Source organism: Parasteatoda tepidariorum, chromosome 2, assembly GCF_043381705.1.
Source record: "Parasteatoda tepidariorum isolate YZ-2023 chromosome 2, CAS_Ptep_4.0, whole genome shotgun sequence".
Taxonomy (NCBI): Eukaryota; Metazoa; Arthropoda; class Arachnida; order Araneae; family Theridiidae; genus Parasteatoda; species Parasteatoda tepidariorum.
The window spans coordinates 71,139,090-71,164,148 of record NC_092205.1 but is presented as its reverse complement, the minus strand read 5'-3'; the positions used below and the strand labels follow the sequence as shown (position 1 = coordinate 71,164,148).

Sequence of the window (25,059 nt, the reverse complement as noted above, 5' to 3'; positions counted from 1 at the left end):
CACCATTATTCAAGTTGAATCTTGACTCAAGATTACAAACTATGATACAACAGGACTAGTTCATATGTATTACAGCAAGATAACCATATCTAAACTTCCTTCGATACAAATTTTAATATAATTTACTAGCAGTTTTAAGAAACTGTAAAATCTATAAAAGTCAAGCTACAATCTTATCTATTTATTGCAGGGTTGGCAAGTTTTTGACACATGACGGTTTTAACCATGGTTTTTACCGTCATGTCAAAAACCCCTCTGTCAAAAACGTCTAAAACTGTTAAAAACCCATAGTTTTGGTAAAACTGTATTTTTATTCGAGTTTAACTGCTTATAATTTAAAATTCAGTCATTTTTGGGCAATAAAATTAGAAAAAAAGTTGTTTAAAGATATTTAAAAACTGATTCTTGCATTTTCCCAACATGATTATATCAAAACATTTTATTTGAAGTAAAATATTAGGATACTGAACAAAATTTTCAACACTTCCAAACATCATTTTGTTTGGCATATTACATTACTGAAGAATGTCAAGATTGAAAGATTTGTTTAGCTTATTTCTAATGTTTAAGAAATGCCAAATTTTATTTTCAATTTATTAATAGTTTCAAGCTTTTTTGTTTGTTTCTTTATTTCTAACAATTAAGAAGTGCAAAATTTTGAATCCTTTGCAAATCAAGCTATAATGATAAAAGTAAGTATCACTATTTTCAATAAGTATATTACAATATTTCTGTATGAATGTATATCCTTCTATAAGAATACATGTATATAGTTGCAAAATCAATAGCAATCATTTACAACATTCATTTATAAAGGCAATTATGTGAAAATAATATATTGTCTGCTATATGCCATAAATTTACAAAACAGTAGGTTTTTGACAGTTTTTACCGGTAAAAACACGGTTTTAACCACTGTCATGTCAAAAACCAGTTTTTGACGGCAAAAACCCAACCCTGATTTATTGGGTGCCAACATTCATTTATAACTACTAGTTGTGTACTGTAATATAGATTGAGATGTCTCGTGAGAGTATTTATTTTGGAGCAAAGATTTATACTCTTTTGAAATAAGTCATGTTTCTGATATTGACTTTGGGAATAATGCTGTTCTTTTAAGATTGTTTATGTCTAAAAATCCAAAATTTGAAGTTTACCTAATTGTAAATTGCATCTATTAAAAAATTTAATTATGTGCTAATTTATGCGGTTGACAAATGCAAAACTAATGCACTCCCTGTTTATTCTAGAAATACCATCAAAGTATTTTAACAAAATTATTTAGAAAGTAATAGTATTCATGTTGCATAATTATTAATATTTTTATTACGTCATTAATTTTTAAAATATTTTTCTATATTACATATATTTTTATGTAAGATTTTGTATTTCTGAACTTACTTTGCTCTAAAATTTTTAACTTTCAAAATTAATGATCATTAATTATTTAAAGTATATGTAAGTATATACTGAGCTCATAATAATGCTGTGAAATGGAGTTAGGAGTATTCAATAGGAAACTATGAGTACTAAAATAACTGAAGCAAATAGTTTTTTAAGTTCATTAAACAAGAAAATTGAGCAAAACTACAATGCAAACAACAATGAAAGCATCATGTTAAATGATGTATCATCTAATAGATTTATATCTGATTTTTATATTAACCTTGAAAGATTGTTTTGAGATTTTCCTTTTGACCAGAAAACTGACTTCTATAACTTATTGGTGCTCAAAATACTTCTTTTATTGCTAATTTTATTTATTCATTTTGATTTTGAACGGAATTTTTTTTTAAGCAAAGGATGTTTCTTATGAATTGTTTATCATATAGCTGCCTCCTCTTATCCTAAAATTTAGTTCAAGTTTTATAATACTATGCAAAGGGAGATAAGGGGCCTAAATGATTTATAAATCTCTCTCTTAAGTTGAAGTACATTTTTAATGACTGTCAACTTAATTTTTATTAGCATTTTTAACTATGCAATTATACATATGATGTTTCTGCAAACTATTTGAATTCTGAAAATTTAATTCTTCAGAATCATGTCAGTCCACATTTTTAGGTTCCTTTATTTTCTGAAATTCAGCTGTCATGTTTCTTTTTTTTTTCATTAAATTTAATTTTAAATTAAAAAGTAAATTATTCTTTTAGTAAAATTTCTAAAAAAATTTTGTGGTATATTGTTTAACTTATGTGATGCATAAAAAATAACAATTGGAAAAAAGTGTATTCGAAATCACTGACTAGTTTATGGAAAAGATTTGAAAGTTCTGGCCCGTGTAAATGTATTATACAATAATTAATACATTTTTATTAAGAGACAAAGCTGTATAATAGGATTTGATTTATAGCTCTTTATTCATTTTCATTTAAAGGTAAATAGATTTTTTTTTTTTTAATCTTAAGATATATTTGTTCCATAGCTTTGAATTATTACCAGTTCATATTTCCAATTAAGGGCAAATTTATTAACCTAATATTTGTGATATTTAATTTTAAAAAAAATATTCATTGTTTCTCTATGTTCAAGCCTAGAAATAGTCCTATATTTTACCAATTTAATAATACACTGTAAAATAAACGAATATACACATTCAACATACATGGCAATGTTACTTTTAAAGAGTAATAAATAAAAGTTCAAGTACTTTAAGCAAAAGTAACGAGTAATGTTTTTATTTTAAAATTAATAATTTTTTTTACATTTAAAATGCATGAAAATGTTACAAAATTCATTTAAATAGTAAATGTTGAAACCCAGCAAAAAAAAAAAACAGAAATCAAAATTCAATGTTTGCTTATAAATATATTAATTTCAAAAGATTATCAAATCATTGGAAATTACTTTTTACTTTGGAATTTGTTGTAAACTTGTTGAACAAATATGATAAACATTGTAGTTTTTTTTTTTTTTTTTTTTTTTTTTTTTTTTTTTTTTTTTTTNTTATTTATTTATTTTTTAAGAAATATGTAACAAAATAATAAATTTTATTCATATTCAGGTAACCTCTTGAATTGAAATTATATTTTGCTTTTATAAAAGTTTATAAACATGATTTTAGAATTTTAAATAATGACTATTTTTTAATTCATAATATAGATATGATGTATTTAATCCACTCTAAAAAAGAAATAATAAATAAATAAACAAAAGTTTTATTTTTAAATTTATGTAGTACACTTTTAGTTAATGTTGTAAATTTTGAAAAAGAAAGAAAACTTATTTTTATTCAAAGTCAAAAAAAGAATGAAACTCTAGAATTGATTTTAATGCATACTATTTTTGAATTAAATGAAGCATAATTTTTATATTTTAAAATTTAAATGGCAAAAAATTTAAATTTTGTGAAAAAATTTTCGATTTAGTAACATCAAATACATTATTAAAATCATTTTGAAAAATACTCATATGGTTGACTAAAACATTGTTTGTCAAAATTAAATAAATGGATTAAAGCCTTTTCAGATTCAAAACAATTAGATTTTATAATGTTTCATAGATTTTTTACCTAAAAATTAAGTCTGCAAGGTACTCACCCTTCTCCCGTTAATCTCAAGCCAAATTAAACTACATAACAAGGAACCTCAACCTACACTTATTAATCTAAATGTTTGCCCATAAAAAAGGGGAGTAAGGGCCTTTTTTTTCTTATGGGCGTAGCCTAAGCCCAAATACATCAGCAAACATCAAAGATACATGGAATTTGTAACTTAAACAAAACTATTTTCTGTACCGCCACTGATCCAAATTCGTGACCATCAATAGTGTTTTCCTTTTCCATGACTTACTACTTCGAAATATTTCTATGAGGAACATAAGAGCATTTGTGAAAGCAAGCCTATGAAACTCACATTCACACAGAGATAATTAATACAGGACAGGGTGTCAATGTAGACAGTATATTGATGTCAGAATAATTAATACAGGACAGGGTGTCAATGTAGACAGTACATTGATGTCAGAATAATTATAGTCTTCAGGTACTAAAAGGTTGGATAAACTATATTTCTGAAAATAATATACATTCATTTTAGATAACGGTGTTAAAATGCAAAATTTTTTCCCATTCTCGATTCCCTTTCAACATCACAGGTATGTGACGCCATATATCACTACTGATATATAATTCTTAGAAAATAAGTAATACTTGTTTCAGTACTACTGGAATACTATAAAAGTCATTGAGTGTTCTTAAGTGCCACCCTCTCTCAGGAAATTGCAATCCTTAAAGGTGTTTGCAAAAAGAAGTTAGGTATGAAAGAATATATAATACATAAAATGTATAAATTGAAAATAAATAAAAAATTGAGGAAAATATTTTAGAAATTTCAAGAAAAAGATTGTTTTGAAAGATGATTTTTTTTCAACATACTTTTTCCTAAAAAAAGTTACGAAAAATAAGTATAAATACGTATTTTTTACTTTTGTTATTTACAAGTATCGAAAGTAAAAGTATTGCCATGTGTGCGCATAATATACACACATAAATGAATTGTAAAAATATTTAATTTTGCTTACCTGTTTTTATTTAGTACCTGGAGTAAAATTTGTTGTTTTAATACTTTATTAAATTTAATTTCGTTAGCTTACTTATTGTGTTTTACTTCTTACTTGTATTAAACTTTTGTAAATAGTATTTTAAATCTGTAATCATCATTGATAACAAAGTATCATAAAAGAAAGATGCTTCACTTCCTTCAATATTTTCTCCTAATACTTTTGAAGTTTGTGAACTTTTTTGACATTAGAACCGAAATGAATTGTTAGTTCATTAAATTTTTTTTTATTTGTTATCATTAAATATTATTTTATCGATTGTTCTTTTTTCTCTAAAGTTACTGCCCTTTTAAATGCTCTTTGCAAATATTACTTTAACTTTTCTTCGTTAAATAATCTCCTACATTGAAAAAAAAATTATTATTATTGTTAAGTTTATTACATTCGCATTTACCCAATCATTTGGTGATATTTTTAGTAAAACTTGCAATACTATAAGCATGCTTATGTGTTATAAAATTAATAATATTTATAATGGGCAAAAAATTCAGTTTTGTTAAAGAAAGGGTTCTAGAAGTCTGTTTCATATTTAAAAATTAAGTTTTTGTCTTAAAAAGATATTATAGTATTTTGTAAAATACCTTGAATAAAAACGTGTGATTTCCATATATATTTCAATTAAAAAATTTTGCTCTAATTTGCTTTCATAAACTTTTTTTTCTGTAAGTTTTGAGAAAGTTCATAATTTCACATCCAGTGGTTTTAGTTTAGAATTTATGGTAAACCTGCTTGAATTTGCAGTACTTTAGTTTGTGATTATCTGGTCTATATTTTTAAATCTTTTGATTATTTAATTATTTTGTATTAGGTAAGAATAGACAAACCTCTCTCAAAATAAACTTGTATTAACTAATGATGATTTCATAAATGATGACTGATGATGATCATAATGAACTACAAACTGATTTAAAGTAATTGTACAACAGCAAGAAATATTTATAAGAAGATGCGTATGTTGTTGAATTAATGTGTTCATTCTTTTTCGAATATATTTAATTAAAAAAGGATTCCTGTATATCCCAGTGTATAAGTAGACTTCAAATTCTCAAAATTTTATAAAAATCAGTTAGTTGACTTCTGCACCAGTAATAAAATCAAATATTTGTTGATTGGGAAATATCAATGCATTATAAACAATGAAATATGCATGTGAATAACTGTGTAATTTTGCATTTTTACTCATCATATTTTCTTTACATATAAAGGTTTATTTCAGAAACAATCCTTTAAATTATGTTCAGAAAAAAATTAAGAACAAGATAAGTTAAGATAATTTATTCAAGGGTATTTTAAAAAATATAACATAATGGAAGCTTTTTAAAACTTAACATAAAGCTGCAAATTTAAAAATTCCAGAACGTCATCTGTGTCACTTTCAATAACATTAGTAATGCTGTCATACCATAGGAATCCCACCCAAAATTCTCTTCACCCCCATACAAAGAATTCGAAATTCCACACTCTTTAAAAGATTTTGCAATAACGTTTTGCATGCATCTACTATCATTTGACACTTGACGTCTATAAGAGCAGAACAGATAATTCCAGGCATATAAATAAAGTTGCCTTGAGCATAAAATTATTAACTTTATAATGATATTAATGTGCAATGTTTGTTTATCATCTTACTATTATAAAATTTTTAATTTTATTCTGATTTAAAGGCTTGAAATTAAAAGTGCTATTTCTTCACTCGGCATAACTCATTTATAAGGAGGCCATATTTAACAAGATTCTGGATTTTTCAAGTAAACTGTTTTGTTTGGTTCAATAGAACCGAACAAAGCAGTTTATTGAAAAATTATTACAGTTACAGTTTATTGAAAAATTGTATTAGAGCATGATATTTTTTTGAGCAACTTTTTACTTATTTTCGTTTTTTTTTTTTTAATATTTATTTATTTATTTTTTCGAATTAACAAGGAAAAGAATGGAATAGTATCAAAAATAACAAAAAGCTATTTTTTAAAAAAAACGTGCAGTGCACCATCAAGTGTTGAAAGCTATTTAAGGTATTTTGGTACATAATTATTGTGTAGTAGGTTTGTGTTGTTTAGAAATATTTGTGGATCATTTTTCAAAGTTGTTGACAGCAGGTGCACCCTTCTGAGAAAGGTTGAATGTCAGGACACCAGGTTAGCCCATTTTCTCATTTTTAGAAGATAAGGGAATTTGATATATTTTTATTTTTAGGGAATTTGAATATCATCAAAGTATCTGAATGGTTGTCAAAGCACTTATGGTTTTAGAGTTACTCAATCCCGACACTTACCTTTTCTGAAAAACATACTTTTAAATATGTAAAAATTATCAAACTCTTCACTAAAAAAAATTATTGCAATATGCAATTAAATGATGTAATCTAAACAATCAATGTTAGATAAATATTTTTTCACTTCTCGGCAAAAAAAAATATTTTTGTAAGTTATTTTTTGGCTTTTTTTCTTCTTTTCTTTCTTTTTTGCTAATCTTGAATTTAAATTTAGCTAGTGACTGAATTTAAGAAGCATTTTCCCAGTTTCCCCAAGTCCCTCATTATATACAGCTCCTATTTTATTATAAAATTACCTTATAATGTAACATTTTATGATAAAGCTATTTGGTTACAGTTTTACAAATATGAAACAGTGAATAAATAATTTGTTTATTTTTAAAAAGTTATATTTATTTTTTAATAACTTAAGATTGGGAGCAAAAGTTTTGAGATATGATGTATAGAACTTTTCTGTAAACGAAATTTCCAATTATGTTAATTAGTAATTTATGACTTTTTACATAGAGATCAACTAATAACTTGAAAAGTTGAAATTAAATGTTTTCTTACAATTCATTGTTTCTAAACTTTTATTGTAATTAATATTTTTAAAGTAAGAAAATATGGCTAGTGAAATAAAATTATATAAACACTTATAGAACATGAGAATTTTTAAGAAAAAGAGGAGGGGATTCAAAGTTAAAGATGTTAAATTTTAAATGGGGTGGGATGGAACTCAAAATTTCACTGTTCTGCAAAATAAAAGTACATCAATTGTTGTTGATCTATGGCAGAATTTCCATTAACTGTAGTCTCCAAAACATTAAGAATTCTCCAAACCCTTTGTATCAAACTTTGAAAAAAAATTTCAGAGAGAGCGAACACTTTTAGTTTATTTTCTAGAAAAAGGTGTAATCTCGAATTTGTTAATTGAAACTGTAATTTAATACTCAAATATAAAAGTAATAATGATATAAAGATTACAAGAATCCGACATTTCCTTGAAATTTTTCTATCTTTATCATAATACAATTTTTGTAATAACTAAGAATAAGCTTTGAAAAGTTATTAGTCAACATATTTCAAGTTTCAGAGTGGACAATGCAAAAAATTATCTAATCATGTAAATCATTTATTCTATATTCTATTATATATAACTATATAATAGAATATGGAATAATATAACTAAGATAGCACCACTTCAAAATTATAAATCCTAAGTTATTGTGTTGTAGTTTATAAAATTAAAAGATTTTTTGACTAATTATGTTAGGAAAATGATAAGATAAATTTAATGAATTTTCCCATGATTCCTTTTTATTTTTAATTCATTTATATTTTCTGCAGTTAGTATTTTTCAGGTATAATAATATAAAGTATTGCCTATGAAATATGGGTAATTTAAAATTAATTAAACTGATAGATTACATAATTTAGTAATAAATTAAGTGGAGTTTATGAAATAAATTATTCATTTTATGTCATAAACTTTTTACTTTAAAATAATTTTTTCTGCAAATATTATGCAACAATTCTACTTATTAATACCTTACCAATTAAAAAATATATTTATAAAATCAAAAGGCAAATGTTTTTTATTAGTTAGTGGATTATTCAAAAGATGGCAGCACTGCTTCGTTATTCCCTTTGGTGTACGCCCTTGAATTGCATAATCGAGAAGAATTTCAGTACAATTTCTTGAGTGCTGAAATGAGCAACTTAGCTACTTGCTAAGCTGCATCATCATCGTAGTTGCAGTGTAGCGGAAACAACCGGTCTACAGCAAGACATCTTGGCACAAGAAGGATAAAACATGATTTTGAGCGTGGTGACGTTTAAAGGGAAAAAATTGTCGGTGATTTTTTGTGGGCGTTTCCTCTTAATAACCCAGCTGTGAGTGTGTAAGACGTGTGGATTTTTAGAAGTGTGAAGCATTAATATTGTGTGTTCTGCTCAATAATCGGTTTTTCCCGTAATATACCGGAATACCAACATTGATTTATTTTATGGCGAAGTAATTATACCTCAAAAAGAGAAAAAAAATATTTATATTTTCCCCTTTCTTCATTTTGTCGATCGTTTTCATGCTCACAGGCGCCCGGAAGGCGAATGGGTTAAAGAATTCCAACAAGTTACGGAAATTCTTCGCCGGTTTTCACGCACATTCCCGGATGTTTGTGTCGGGAAAATATCAAATTCCAGTTTTTTTGAAAAGTTCCGGGAAAAACAAATCTGGATATTTTGTATGTGACGTTTGAACTCTATCAGCTCAAAAATTGTCTTATCTGTGATATTTTAACTGCGCGGTGTTTTATCGTGATGCGATAAGTCGATTATTTTTGTATAATTTATAATCGCTCTTTTGGCGAGTGCTTTTTTTTTTCCCAATGGATTCAGCGAATTTGTCGTGATGCAACCTCAACAAACATATCGAGGAAATTATTATAGGGATTCCACTTTTCAAGGCCGCAGGGGTAGCGGTTATGGGAATTACTATATTAAAAAAGTAAGTATGATGCTTTTATTTAATTATTCTCGCTTATAATGAATTAAAAGCATTAATAGAAGAATTTTATTTTTTGCTATCGTTTTTGTGATTGCAGAGTTGCCATCTTGAATATCCTCGTAGTTGTAGAAAAAAAATTGAATAAATAGAATTTTTAAGTTGAATGTGACCAATTTATTATGTAACTTTTCTTATTTTGTTCTGTTAGAAATGATTGAATTCGTATCGAAACAAATTAGCCCTGCTGTTAGATATCATGTTTTTTATGTAATTATTCAAGCTATAATTAATCAAAAGCATTAATAAGATCCATTTATTTTTGAGATCGTTTTTTTTGTGATTTTCAGAGTTGTCGTCTTATATAAGAAAAAGTTATAAATTTTGAGATTTGATGCTGCCAATTTATTATATAACATTTCTTACTTAGTTTTAGGAGAAATGATTATATTTGTTTTAAAAAGTTGGCTTTGCTGTTTTTCTGTTTATATAGTTTATCACAGGAATGTTAACTGTAAATTATCTAAGTGTTGATATTTGAGTCATTGGATTCTAATTAAAGTAGTTTTTGTTTGAAAAGATTTCATTTTTAGTATTAAAATAGTTAAATTGAAATTATTTAGTATTCATTTAGTTAAATTATAAAAATAATTGAATGGAATATAAAAATTCTTAGAAATATTTATTGTAAATCTGAGTGTTACTATAGCAGTTAATGAAGTCAAATTTATTTAAGTTAGTTTTCTTTTGTGAAGATTTGTTTTAATTTTCAGTATTTAATTATACATTTTAAGAATATTTGGCTGCAATGAAGAAAATTATTTAATTTTTTAGCTTTTGACAAATTTTATGATATCAAAGCAATTAGAAAAATCTCTTTAACTCAAAAAAATCCACTTTGAAAACTTTTGATTTGGAATATTAAATTATTATAAAGAATTAGGTACAGAACTTGGGATCTAACGAAAAAGGAGAATATGGAAGTTACATTACATAACATTATGGCATTTGTGTGCTACTTATCTGTGATAATAATATACTATCACCTGTGTTATTGAATTCAAAGAGCAAATTACTTTATCTCAGTAGTCTAATTTTGATATAAAAGAATAATTTAATTTTGACTAGTTTTCTTTCATATTGGTGTTTCGGGAAAGCAATTAAATATTTTATTAACTCTTGATCAGTAAGAGTAAATACAATGTTTGCTTTTTTTTTAAAAAATAACTCTTGTCCTCAATCCTGTCCCCTTTCAGTACATATTACACTTACTGATCTATACCACTAAACCAATGTGATAAAACAGAAAAATATTATATTGGTAGTTTCCTTTTAAAATATTGAAAAGAAATACCTTTAGTAAACAGGTTTAATGTTTTCTTTAGTAAACAGGTTCAATGTATATTTTTGAAAGTCTTGTTAAGGAAAGTTTAAAATGGAAAAAAAAAAAATTGAATGATATCACTAAACACAATCGTTTTTGTGTTTTGTCTTTTTTTAAAAAAGAAATATTGATGAAGATGGTGCGAAAGTTAAGATAATATTAATTACTCTTAACATAAATACATTCACTATTATGTGATTGCAAAAGAATGTGCCTGATTTAAGATCAGTTCAAATTTACAAAATTTAAAACAGTGGGTATTTGTAACATACATCAATTTAACATTTTGCAAGTTTCACTTACTTTGTAGACGCTGTAGGGTTTCTCTTCAAAAGAATTTTTTAAACTCTTGCCCTAGAACCAAACTTTTTGTCTTTTAACTGAGAAATTTGATTTGACATTTAAATACAAAATATTTGAAGGAGCAGGATCAAGTGAATATACTGGGTGTTTAAAAAAAATTTCCAGTTGTATTTCTGAAATCTTTAATTTTTAGCTGTAATTCTGTACGCTTTAAAATCTCTGTTGAGCGACTAGTTTTGACAGTTTCTTTTGTCGTAGACAAATGTCTTCTCAATTAATCAAGTTGTCTCATACACCGTTTTGTAAATCATTTTTATTTCAGTGCATGTGAGTACAATTTTGTGTTTTAACATGTTTTTTGTCCAGATTTACTACCGTTTAACGGTACCTTCGCAAATTCAACTTGAGGGACTCAAAATATTTTTTCTTAAAATTTTATTTTTTTATCCCTTTAAAAACGGCAAATCCATATTTTTGTGTTGATTTTTTAATATCATTTTTAATTTTCACAATTTATAACTAAAATTTCACAAAATAGGTACTTCTCTGAAAAACCTAGACAGATCCTTGGTAAGCCTCTTGTGTAAGAAACCGAATTATGTTAAACAAGCTGTTGCACTCTAGGAAGTAAATTGTATTTATATTCATATCAAATAATCATAGTATAAGATGAAAAAGAATAATCTGCGCAAAAATTAGGAATCCGTAATTTTAGAAAAATCTAACGATTATACCAAATGTTATTAAAAATTCAGTTTATTTATTATGTTCTCCTTACCTCGATTTTTATCGTCATTTTGGGGAATAACTGCTGATACTGTGCAAACCTGAGGAGAGGTAATAGATGCTAGCTTTTATGATCACCTTTCTATTTATAATTGTTTGTTCCTTTAAGACAGTGTTTTCCAAAGTATGGTACGCGTACCCCCAGGGGTACAGCAGCAGTTTAGAGGGGGTATGCGTTCTTATGCGAAATATCTTGCAGCAGTCTATGAACAGTCTCAAATTTTATTCAGAAACAAAGCTAGCCATGAAATTACCTATTTTTCTATTGGCTATTTTTTGCAGAGTTAACAGTTAATTTTAGTGGTGTCAACAACTGTGATTTTTAACTTTTGTGCAATTGTTTTTTTTTTTTTTTTTTTTTTTTTTTTTTTTTTTTTGTCAGTGGTACACAGTGTTAAGAAAAATTTAGAAGGGGTACACAAAAGTCATAAGTTTGGGAACCACTGCTTTAAGATGTAATAATATAGTAAAACTGGGAAATTCTGTCAAAATATTGTGAGGACAAAAAGTATTTTTGACATAAATATTGAGGAAAGGGGTTGAAGACTTGAAATTTGCATAATCAAGCTCATATTGTAATAGAAAAAGATCCTCCTGAATAACCCTTGTTCTAGTCGAATCATCCGATTTCAAGAACAGAACGAAAGTTCGATTTGTGGAACCCATGATAAACATTGCTAATTAATTAGTGCTGGCAACAATTTCAGTTATTAAATAGGGCGTAAAAGTGTACTTTCCTTGAATAAACATACATTTCTAAGAGGTTGAGTAAAGTTTCTGACAAGTACTGTCAATAAGCATATTTTTTCTTTTGTTTTAGGAGCTAAAATATCGAAACTTGTGTTAATTTTATGATTTAAAAATAAATAAAATAAGCACGTTTATGTATGTACTTCCAAATTCTGTGGAGAATTCGAGGATTGTGAAATATTTAGATAAAATAATTATGAATATTTATTTGAAAAATGTAATTATTTGTGTATTATACGCACTTTTGATAAGAATGCATATTCAATTGAAATCAGGTTTCTGAAAATAATTTCAGACATTTAGTTTTACATTTCCTAAATTTATCTTCTTTCAATAAAAGTGAAAATTTTAAGAAAAAAAAAATAGTATTATCTTGTTTCAAATTGCAATAATTTAGAAATGGATTAGTAGCATTTACATGTAACTTAATTAGTCTTTTTTTTTAAAAAAACTATTTGACAAATCAATGATTCATGCATTTTAGAAAATTTTAAATTTAAAACAACCAGTTATATTTTTCAGTGTTGGCGAAGCAGCCAAATTTTTAAAAAGTTCAGAGGTGATTGTATATTGAGTGTACCCTGGTATTCCGAGCTTTTCTTAACTTCCTTCCGAATTTAAAAATTAAAAGCCAGGCAAATGCTTTCTCTATATAGATCGCAGAATGCCGCGTTTCCAAAAGCCGTTAGTTCTCGAACTTTAGTTAATCAATAACGTAGTGCGACGAAACTAAAGTTAAACAAGTTTTAAAAGATGTACTTTTGTTTCAATTTTAGCGCAGAAAGTGAGACTATGACGCTCTTTTGCTGCGAAGAAAGTGTTACATATTAAACATTGATTTCCGTTTTAAAATAATTTAAAAGTTACGCTTTGCGATTCGTATTCACGCTATTTTGTAATCTTGAGTTTTTAAATTTTAATATTCCTGCGTTTGCAATATCAAGCATTGATTTTCGTATTTACCGAGTTTTTAAAAACCAATGTCGCGATTCACATTCATGCGATTTTAAAATCCATTATCGCGATTCCTTTTCATGCGTTATTAAAATCCAATATCGCTTCATATTCATGCGATATTAAAAGCCAATATCCCGATTCATATTCCCTCAATTTCAAAATTAAATATAATATTGCGATTCTTGTAAGAGTTTTCTTTAATTATCTGTTTTAAAGGTATGATATTCTTCATTGATAGGTAATTTAATTATAAATCTTATTTCAAAAAATTATGTTTAATACGAAGCATGTATGGTGTATAAAGTGAAATGTTGCACATAAATTTTTCAGGGTTTTTCACTTTGTCTCACAATCACCCTTGAAAATTATTTTACTAATACTAAATGAAATCTTTTCTAACGACCCAACAAGTTTGATGTTAAGTAATTATATATATTATTATAAGTGTTAGTTTTTGTCACATTTTTAAAATAGTGAAAAAAATTCAATATCCCTCAATCGATCACCGAAAATTTTTTTATAGTTTCAAATATAGTTTTAATTGCTAAGAGCGCGTTGTCTTAATGTCGCATTTAGATCTACGTTTTGAATTTTTCCCTTCTGGTTATTTTGTTGCCATTCTATAAAAATTGTCTTTTGTGTTTTACAATAATTAGGATTGGGTGGCATTAATTTGTTTCCCTATCATTTCAAGATTGATTACTGATTCATGGCATCATCATAGACCTTTTTTTCTTATTGTCTTATTTTTACTTATTGTATGAATAATTTGACGGAAAGTGTTTTTAAGATCAGTTGTTTGTTATCATGTGAAAATAATGCGCTAGGAATGAACTTTGATCCGTTGGCGAGATAAAGGTAGACGGAAATATCGCATTCTTCCCCTCCCTAGCTTTCTAATGGTATATTCTTTGAAAAGGCAATTCGTTGATAGAATAAATTTGTGAAAGTGAATTTTCAAAGTTGAATTGTTATCTGTTCTAATAGAAAAGAATAAAGCGCTTATTACTATAAAACTGTTTTTATTTCAGCCGTAAGACTTACGAAAATCCGGGGGTATCCATTAATAACATTCAAATTGATGAACGTATAAAATCAGCCCAGATCACTAAAAATAAAGGACAGACAAGATTTGAATGTCGTTTTTCGTTACTAAATTTTTGCATATGAGATTAGAGATACAGCTACTATTCCCTTGCCTCGATGGATTATTTTTTTTTCCCGTGATTTTGTAGTCGATCCTGTTGCTTGAAAACTTAACTATAGCCAAATATGACTTTTCCCCCCTATATGTACTGTACATTTTTCATCTTGTGAAATAAACACATAACGGGTTCGTAATCTTACTACCACAGAACTTATTGAATATCTTTTGATCTAGGATTGAACTCTCAATTTAATGAACATTAGTTCTACATAAAAATTAGAAAATATCTCCATCTTTATGCAAAATCAAGATTTATTGCAGTTTTCTTTAACATATTTGTGAAACTACATTTGTGATACGTTTTGGTAATGGGTGATATTGAAACAAAACATCGAAATCGACTGAATCTTGTGCCTGCTTTACGTGTTGCTGTAACTAGTTTCGGGCCTAACGTATTCATGTTAGTTAGCAACAGCAGTCACATCGTTGTTATTATTTCCTTTTGTTTATTTCGTATTTTTTGGCTACTAGCACACGTCACACCGTGGACTAATCGAAAGATACAGTTCCCAGTAGATCACCGAGGTCAAGCATTACTGGCGGTAGTCTGTGCGCAGGTGGGTGATCACTTTGATCAGACTAAAAAGGGACCGAGGGTGTGCGGTGTCGGTCCTCGTTGAACTGTTCTGCCGGTAAGTGCTAGGCTTCACGAGAAGGTCGTTGGGTTGCTAAAGCTGGGAAGCCATTCTTTCAGCAAAGGATCAAAATTGCGATAGCATGTCTTCAGATCATTCTCAGGGTTGTTTCCCAGACCGTTACTGATAACCCATTCTGTAGCTCAATAATAAAATAAAAAAACTGCTTTTTACACCTGGTGGTTATATAACTAGGTCTTGTTTTTTTGTTATTTGGATAGCAGAACTAAGATTCGTATTCTTTTATCAATTTATATTAGCGGCACGTTAATATAAATTTTATTTATACTGAATAGATTTATTCTCAAAATAATTTTCATTGTAGAGAATTTGTAAATGATCAGAAACAAAATTTTACCGATCCTTCAAATAAATCGTGTTGAGAAACACTTGTGAAGGGCTCCTTATTTTTAATAACTTTCCAACTTTAATATGAACCCACTTTATTGCATTCAAATAAATCTTTCATGTATGTAATAAATATTAATTTTTACTAACGGCAGTACTAAAGAAGAGTAATGATACTGGTAATCGGCCCCGCATTTATAATTTAGCCCATAATTTTTATTTATTTTAAATTAACTTAAACTTGAACTAAAAAGAATTAAGAACCAATCAAAATTCTTAATTCCACTTGTAACTTTAATCTTCTCCCTCTTGTAATGTGATGTCTTGGTAGCTTATCAAAATTATAGATAAACCAGTTAGTTTTTTGTTCATATAAAAAAAAAAAAAGAGATATATGACCATAGAAAAAGGATCTATACCATGCTTCCGAGTAAATCTCTGCTTATGAGAATTAATTCATTATTCTAATAAACAAATCCTAACTCCTGAAATCTCTGACTTCAGGTTTATTTGGAAAGGTATAAATAAATATCTATTCTTTCTCTTAACAACTGACGATGGCTGCATTCCAACTTACATCCGTTAAAAACAGTTGAAGTATCAACAGATTGCTAGAAAAACAGTTGAGTTTATTTCCACGAATTTTTTTCTCATTTGTACATTTAAAAAAAAATTTCTTTTCTGAATTGTTAGATATTGTTAACGGATTATATTTAAGCATTTCAAATACCTTATTGCTTTTACAAACATGTCAACGTGCATAGTTATCCTTATATTCCTAAATAAAATAAATTGCCCTTATTTACCCTGGTATAGCTGATTTTTATGATAGTTCATTTTCTTCAAATGCAAATTTGGATTTTAAACAACCAATTTGAAGATTCGACAGAATTGAACTTTCGACCAAGCATCTTTTTTATTTCAATTAATAATGCTAATAAAAATCGTGAAAATTTGATAGTTCAAACTCAGCAACCGTTCACTAATTACAAGGATCTACAAACATCGTTCGGGCATCTGAATTCTGTCATTTTATGAAAAGGAAACTTAAAAAGTGTATAAAATTTTTATGCTATTAATTCAGGGGTCGCACACTTATTTATTGTCTTTAGCAAATGCAGTAACGGATATCGAATGGCGGCGTTTTGTAATGTCACAATAATTTTTTTTTTTTTTTTTAAATCTAATATTACAAAGAATTGATTCTAATAAACAATACAGTAATAGTGTCATGAAACTTTCAATGGTCTATTTTTTAGGGATTATAGAAACATTACTTGAAAATTATTTGGTTAAAGAAGTTTTGAGCTCGTTTACGAACTTAAATCGAATATTAACTAATCGATACTGGTTATTTTTTTAATACAACAGTACTAAAACATTTTTTAGTGCATTGCTTTGAAACTGTTATAACTTTCTTTTTCTAAATAAATTCTGAATTTAGGAATAATAATTTTTATGATCAGGGGAAGATGGTGCACCTGGGCCCTTCGTTGGCATTTTAATTCTTAAGGGGATAATTACTGAAAAGATTGCTCATAGACTACCCCCTCCCCCCTCTTGTCAGAAAAAATAAGCAAATCAAAAACCCTTTCTCCCTTTCATTATGTAGTGAGTTTGCAGTCCCTTTAATTTCTGAAGCCTTCCAACTAAAGAAATTTAAGCTCTTCTGTTTATAATATAAGAAGTGAATTTAAATAATAAAATAGCGATTGAATACATTTTTTTTTATATTGCTAGAGAAAATTATTATTATTATTTTTTGTTTTGTTTGCATCTTAGAAAATAGCATTAGGAATATAGAAAGCCCCAAAATAACATCCCGGCTCATATTTACTGATTAAGTAACTGCGTCATTTTTATTTTAAATAAACTCCTCAGACTTTTAAGTGTATGCCAAGATTTGTTAAATTTGGTGAAACGGAAATTTTAGCACTTTGGGGGGTGCGAACGAACAAATCCATGTTTAAAAAGCAAATCGTCCAATTGTCAGGCAGCGTGGTAAGAGCAATAGATTCGATCGATTCGTTGCGTTCAATTCTCTCCATGTGCTGGTGTAATGGGTCTCCGTATGCGGGTGTTTAATTCTTTTTTCCTATTTTTAGTTTTTTTTTTATCTACCTCAAAACAAACTACATCTAGAAAAGAATTGAAGGTTCAAGGAAATTGAAAAGGATTACCATTTCAATTCATTGATGGGGGGAGGGGAAAAAATCGAGCCCTTACGAAATGTAGCAAAAACTCTGTCTTTTACTATTTCTTATTCCGATCAAATATCGATTAAGCAGTAATTTTTTGCCGGAAAAGTCAGTTACAACTATTATGCTAATGGTAAAACAAATGTTGAGAAACCTATTGTCTTGTCTCGTTATCCTAAACAATCGTCTGTTTTCGATTGAGAGTTTCAAACAAATGAATATTCTACTATCTGAAATATAAACAAATATTAATGGAAATGTATAAATGAAGTTTGTTTGAAAAAGTTTTGTATGACTTTTATTCATATATTTTCTTTTCTCTCGAGATTTCTTTATTATTTCCGTTTCGTTCAATATAAATAAATATTTTTAAAAAAATTTATTATCCCATAGTTAACTAAAATTTAAACACTTTTCAACATTTGATTTTAAAAAAAAACTTAACATTCGAGCTAATTTATAATCATAATTTTATAATTTGCTTATGCTTCCAGCAGCATCTATCATAACGATATAGCTATAACTTTTTTTCTCGGAGAATCGCACAATTTGGAAGAAAATATTTAAAATCCTGCCGAATTTAGTATTAACTGAAAGATAACATAATTTCATATCTGTTAAATTCGCGTTAATGAATACTTTTGGGGTAACAACGCTGAAGGGGGGAAAAACCATACTGTATTGTACGATACCGAAATAAACAAAATGATAGTCCATAATAAATTGTTAAAGGCACTAGAAAGTTTCAATAATGAAAAGTATCTCTATAAAAACAAGCGATTAAACGATTAGCGATTCACTTTTTTCTGCTGACGATGGGGGGTGTTATCAAGGCTTACATAAGGTTCTAGATTCTATTAATAAAAAAATAAAAATCGACTTGTAAATTTGAAAATAAATTTCATCCAGGTATATTGAATTTTGAAAGAAAAAAACATAGTGTTAGCTAAGAAGAGTTAAGGGATTTAATTTTTTAAATAGTTTATTTAGTTAGCAGTCTGAAAAATATCCAATCGTTCCTTACTTCTCTTGATAAGATTTTATAAAATATTTTCAGATATTCATCTGTCAGGGGTCTGTTTAGAAGATATTTGGGTCCGTTTAACGGACCCTTCACAAAATATTTTAACTTAAAAACGGACCCTTCACAAAATAATTTATCTTTTAATCGGACCCTTCACAAATTTGTTTATCTTCATTATTGTTTTGTTTGTCGAATAAACCCGTCCCATGCGGGGGGGGGAAGACAGATGTAAACTAACTAAATTTTGTCTTCGGCAGACGCTTCTTCCTTTATTTCTTCCGAAATGAATATTCTGCGTTCAGCAGTATAGGCTAAATACCAAATATTTGTATGTTGCATCGCTAATTTAGTGTAGCTGCAATTGCTGTTTATTTCTTAAAATTTAATTATTTTAATTATAATTTTAAAGTGTTGAGCATAATCTTGTATGACTTTACAATCTAAAAACTCCTTGAAAAAATTTTTTTCTATAACGGACCCTATTTGCACAAATTACGAGAAATTTTTTCACAATTTTACAAAAACGGACCTTTCACAAAATGTCTGGACAGACCCCTGACTGTATCATGTTACTTAACAAAATTATTCTAGCTTTTATTTTAATCAAATAGGTAGTTTCCACCTGATATTTTCGTGTTTTTATACGCCATTGGGTATTAGTAACCTTTAACCTTTTCCCACAGTACTGAAAAATGATTTTTCCTCCTTTCTTTTCGGTAGAAAAAAGCTTTAAAATTTACGTTATTGAATAGAGGTGTTAAATAAAATCAATTTTAGTTCAGTTCAATATTTTCAACAACAAAAAAAAAAAAAATGTGACTGCATGGTTAAGAATAGGAATGCTTCGTTTCTCACGCCCAATTGAAGTTCACGTGATAATGAAATTGTAGTTTATCAGTTCCAGTAAATGCTCTCACCTATTATAAAAACATCTGTGCCTCATAGTTTTGATCAATGCGAATCTATGATAAGATAAAATAAATATTAAAAAAATTCTGATCACATTTGGTGATAAGATAATATAAGGAAAGTCCTGAAAGTGTTTCCTTGTTAATATAGGGTTAAAATTTGACTACCTCTGCAAGCTCTATTTTATCTTTAAAACTCGTGTGCTACGTAAATTATCACCCTCAACCGTATAAAGGATTTTGTCTAGATATTGGTTTTCAATTGATAAGTTATATTTAGATATTGTTTGGTTATCAGTTTCGTTAGAACCTTGGCCTGTATTTTATTTTAAATGCTGATGTTGCGGTTGCCCCTTTCCCCATTCGATTTAAACAGCTCTTGCATTTAATATACTATTGGTTTTTATTTGTTTGCTTTTTATTAAGAAAAAATGACGTAAATTGGAAGAGATATAAAAACATCTCACTTCATAGAAAATTATTTTCGCCGTCGAATGTTCTTTGGCTTCTGAAACCTTTAAAAATGTAAAACAAGAGAAAAATCACCTAAAAAAATTGTTTTTTTTTTCCCTGCTTGTTTTACCTCTACTATTCTATAAAAATATGGACTAATTTACTTCTTTCTTTTTCTTTTATCATCAAAATTTATTGTGAACAGGCTTATAACATTAAATGTTAACTTTTTTCCCCTCTAATTTAAAAAAAAAAAAACTTTTTATTTTAAATGAATTAATTTTTTGGCGAAGTATTTGAAACTAACATTTCTCTCTCCCCCCCCCCTTCATAATTGTTCTATGCAAATTATATATGTAGTGCAGCGCTGACAAGGGTTGACGAATTTAAGTCAAGCCAAAAAAAAAATGCTTTTTTTTCCCCGTTAAAATCATAATACTGAGACTTTCTGAAAAAAGAGAGATACAACAAAAGAAGCATGGTCTTAATTACGTTATTTTGATTAGATTATTTACGCTTTCGAAAAAGCTTTTAACTAAATATTGAGTGTGAAGAATAATAATTTTAAACTACTTGGGGTTATGCAAATCAATATCCCAACTTACAACCAAATATATTCTCGGATTATTATGAATGAATCTTAGTTTTATAGAAATCTAAAAATTAATAAAAAAAACCGGATCGGCCTGAACTTTTTTAAAATAAGCCAGCTTTTCTTCAACTTTTCTACCTATTACAATAAAATGATACTAATTATTTATATATTTTAGTAGTTAATGCCTGTAGGTTGTCCTCAACCATTTTCCGTCTGCACGGCAGTCCTGCTAATTCATATGAATCTGATATTTCATATGAACCACGTGGCTCGTCAAAAATCTCGTTTGACATCCCCCCCCCGATCATCGTGATCGTGAAAAAAGTGGTTTTATTCCTTAAGCAACTACTAGTCATTGTGAATTTTTTCTTATAACCCTAAACTACCCATTAATAGCTTTTTGTACTTAAATTTCAAGTTTCAAAATTGATACAGCCTTTCTTTTTTTAAATTATCGTAATTTCGTATACATTGTTTTCTAGATATCTGACGTTTAATGTACAGATAATTATTATGCAGATTAGTATAATTTCCTTCGCTGATGTCTGTTTTTCTACATTTTATTTCATGTGTGTAAAATGGTGAAAGTATTTTTTTCTTCTAAATTTAAATGAATGTAATTACCACTGATGCATTTTTTTGAAGGTATAATGTTATTATACTGTTTTATATAATTTTATTCACTGATTTATAAGTCCCTTCGGTTTCTGGTTTTTTCTTCTTTTTTTATATACATCTTATTTTATATGAGTAAACAATTGAAACTTGACATATTTTTTTCTTAATTTAAATTAACGTAATTTTCACATGCGTTTAAGTTTATTCTTTTTGTTTAAAGATATTATGTATCAAACGGATTAATGTAATTTATTTCGCCTATTTACATGTATTTCTCCCTAGTGGCGTCACCCTTCAGGGGTTTATTTATAAATGTGAGCTTTCACCAATTTTGTTTGTTTTCATGTTATTTTCTTTCTAGCCTTGTTTGATTCTTTTCTGTTCTTGAGTATGTATATTTTTTTTTTAACCCGTTATTTAATTTCCCCACTCTCTACTGACTATTATTTCCAATTTTGAAATTCTTCTCTTAACTATGAACTGATAAGTAAACGCATTGAGTTAAAACAGGTTACTGAAATATAGGTCGAGTAAAACTCGCATTAAAGGAGAATTCAGGTAATAAATAAAGGTATTTCCCAAACCATATAGAAATATTCTTTTCCTACTTTTACAGTTTCTCAGCTGCTGTATGTTAACTGTCCTCGATCAAATTTTTATTCGTGCTTCAAGGATTAATTGCCGCAAATCCCCAAGAGTTGATCCCCATCTCCATTTGATTCTATCGCTCTGCTCATCTGTCGCTTGGATCTTAAATGTTTTTTCTCTTTTTCTTTTTCTGAAGTAGTGGTGGATTTATTTAGAGAAGTAAAAAGCCCTAGTGGCTAACTACCTTTGCTCTTATTTGTTCTCCTGATTTAGTGTTCACCTGCTAAAAGATTTCAGCGTGGGTTCAACGTTACGGGTCTGAAGCGTTTCTAAATTAACCCATAAAAATGTCACTATAATTTGTTGTTTATGTGCTGGGTGACTTCTTTGTAGGTATGTTCTTTTAAATCGTGTGCTATATTTTATGGAGCTCTATGTGTCATCTGCTTGTATTGATGTATTTTTTATCAGCTATGGAGTAGGTAGTTAGTGTTCGTTTAAGACTTTATATTCAATAACGGAAAAATATATATAAAAATAAATTATACAATTCTGGAAAAGTATTAATATTAATAAATAATTATTAATTTTATGTTATTATTTTCCTATGTACGATTAGGCTTATCAGTTAACAACGCTTAATTATCAACTATGGAATAGGTAGTTAAAGTGTCCGACTAAGATTAGGATTAGTTATTTTTTTTTTTGTTACCGAATGGTAACAAAAAAAAATAACTAATCCTAGGAAAGTATTAATATTAGTAAGTAAATGTTAATCATAAGTTTTAAGTTACTGTTCTCTTAAGTACTATTAGAATTATGGGTATTTTTATTTAAATTTCACTTCATATTTTAACATAATTGTTAAAATATATTAAAAATTATGTATGGGTCATTCTCCTGAAATATGTGATTTTGAATTTCTAAATTTTAAACTTTCAACAAGGGACGCTGTTTTTCATTTTTTAGAAAAGCAAATTATGTATTTTTGTGGTCTTAACAAATGTTCGTTAAATATCTACTTTAATTTTATATTAATAGCGCTTAATTTTATAAATTTGACAAAAACAGTCATTACCATCCCTTGCCATAAATCATGTATAAATTCGACAAATACTGTTTTTACAAGTTGTTTTAAAGTTTATAATCAGAGTGTCAGTAATATCCTGAAAAAATAAAATTATTTTAAAAAAAATTTTATAAATTAAATTAAGTTGGAGTTTATTCGAATTCTTCAGACATAGAATACATATATATATTTTTACCTAGTAATTCTAAATTTTATAATCCAAATAAAGTTTATTTCATAAAATACTTATAAAACCAAGTATTTAAAAAACATTAAAGTGCAAAAATAAATAATTTGAGGACATACGTGTATCATTAGGCTACAAAATTATACATGCATAGGGCTTAACACACAAAAGGGTTTTTCTTTTCAAAATGTTGAATACGATACATAGAATAAACCATTACAGATGAATTTCTTATGCAAGTTTTTTTAGCCTATCTACAAGATATTCCTTTTCTTTTTCTTTCTCGGTGAGTCATTGAAGAATTTTTATTACCTTTAAAAAATAAAGTATTGTTTTTTCTTTTTTTTTCACATGGATAATAAATATGAAGCTCTTGTTAACTTTAATTAATCTGTATTTTTTTAAATTAAAAATATTGTGAATGAGTCAACTAAAGCTTCTTAAAATAAAAACCGATGTGTAACAGTTAAATTGTCTCTTTCGAAATAACGGAAACACTTCTATACTAGTATTTTTTCCCCCTCATATTTCTCATGAAATAAATAATCATTTTTATAACTTCAGAAGTGTTTAGATCATGCGATTTCTCATATATATCAATGAAGTTTAAATGGTTTGAGGGACCGACAATAAATTACAAACGTTAAATAGTGTTCTTAAACACCCTATGCCAAAAATTGTAGCACTAAATTTGTAACTTGTAAGAATTATTTTGGTTTTTATGTACAATAATTGCACAAAATTTCGTAAACCTAGCTTGGATATTTATGAAGATATAGACATTTTTATAAAAACAATAATTTTTTAGTTTTTTGCTATAACTTTTAAAATACTCAATAAAAATTTTTTAGAACAATTTAATATTAATTGAAAAATTATTACTTTAAAATTTGTTATAGATTCGTAGTTCTTTTATACGATGCTTGCGAGGCGGGGGGGTTTCCCCTTCATAACTTTGTAGTGAATTGTATCAGGTAAACTAATGAAAAAAATCTTTGAATATCTTAAAAAAATTTTCAAGCAATTTTTCTTTTTCAGAGAATGTTATTTTTTGTCATTAGACGAAATTAAAAAGCAAATGATAATACCTTACAATAAACGTTCATACACCGAAATATGATTGTATAGGGAAAGAAGACATGCGAAAGAGCCGGTGTCATTTTTTTTAATAAATCTTGTTTAATAGTACAAAATGAAATTTGTACTCGAAATTGAAACTCTTATCATTTTGTGCTTTCTGATAAAAAGTATGAAAACTACTTTGAAAATTGCTAGAAACTTTGAATCCAATTGAAAGGTTTTTCTTTTTTCCTTTTTAGTTTTTTTTCCGCTTATTCTCTACAAAATTTTAAAAAAATTAAACGAAAGATAAAAATATAAAAATTACGATTTTTATAAAAAAATCTTATCTACATAAATATTTAAGCTAGGTTTACGAAATTTTGTGCAATTATTGCATATAACCAAATTGTTACAAATTTATTGCTAAATGAATTATCCAGGCTTTAACCTGAACAAAAATATAACAATTTTAAAAGTTATTAAACTTTTTTAAAAATTGCCCACTTGGTGCAATTTTTCCTAAATGAAAATTATTGAAATCAATTACTGATTCTATTTTTTAATAAAAATTTTATGACCCCCAGGTAATGCTGCATTGGAAAAATTGTTTAAATATGAAATAAATTATATCGCAAACGCTTTTCATTTTTACAAAAAAGTGAGCTTTCTT

General features: G+C 27.4%; 1 protein-coding gene across 12 annotated transcripts in view; it reads left to right on the top strand.

Moving 5' to 3' along the window:
* Positions 1 to 25,059, top strand: part of LOC107436420 (alan shepard) — an 84,911-nt gene that overhangs the window by 17,712 nt on the left and 42,140 nt on the right. The gene's annotated exons all lie outside the window — the stretch shown is intronic.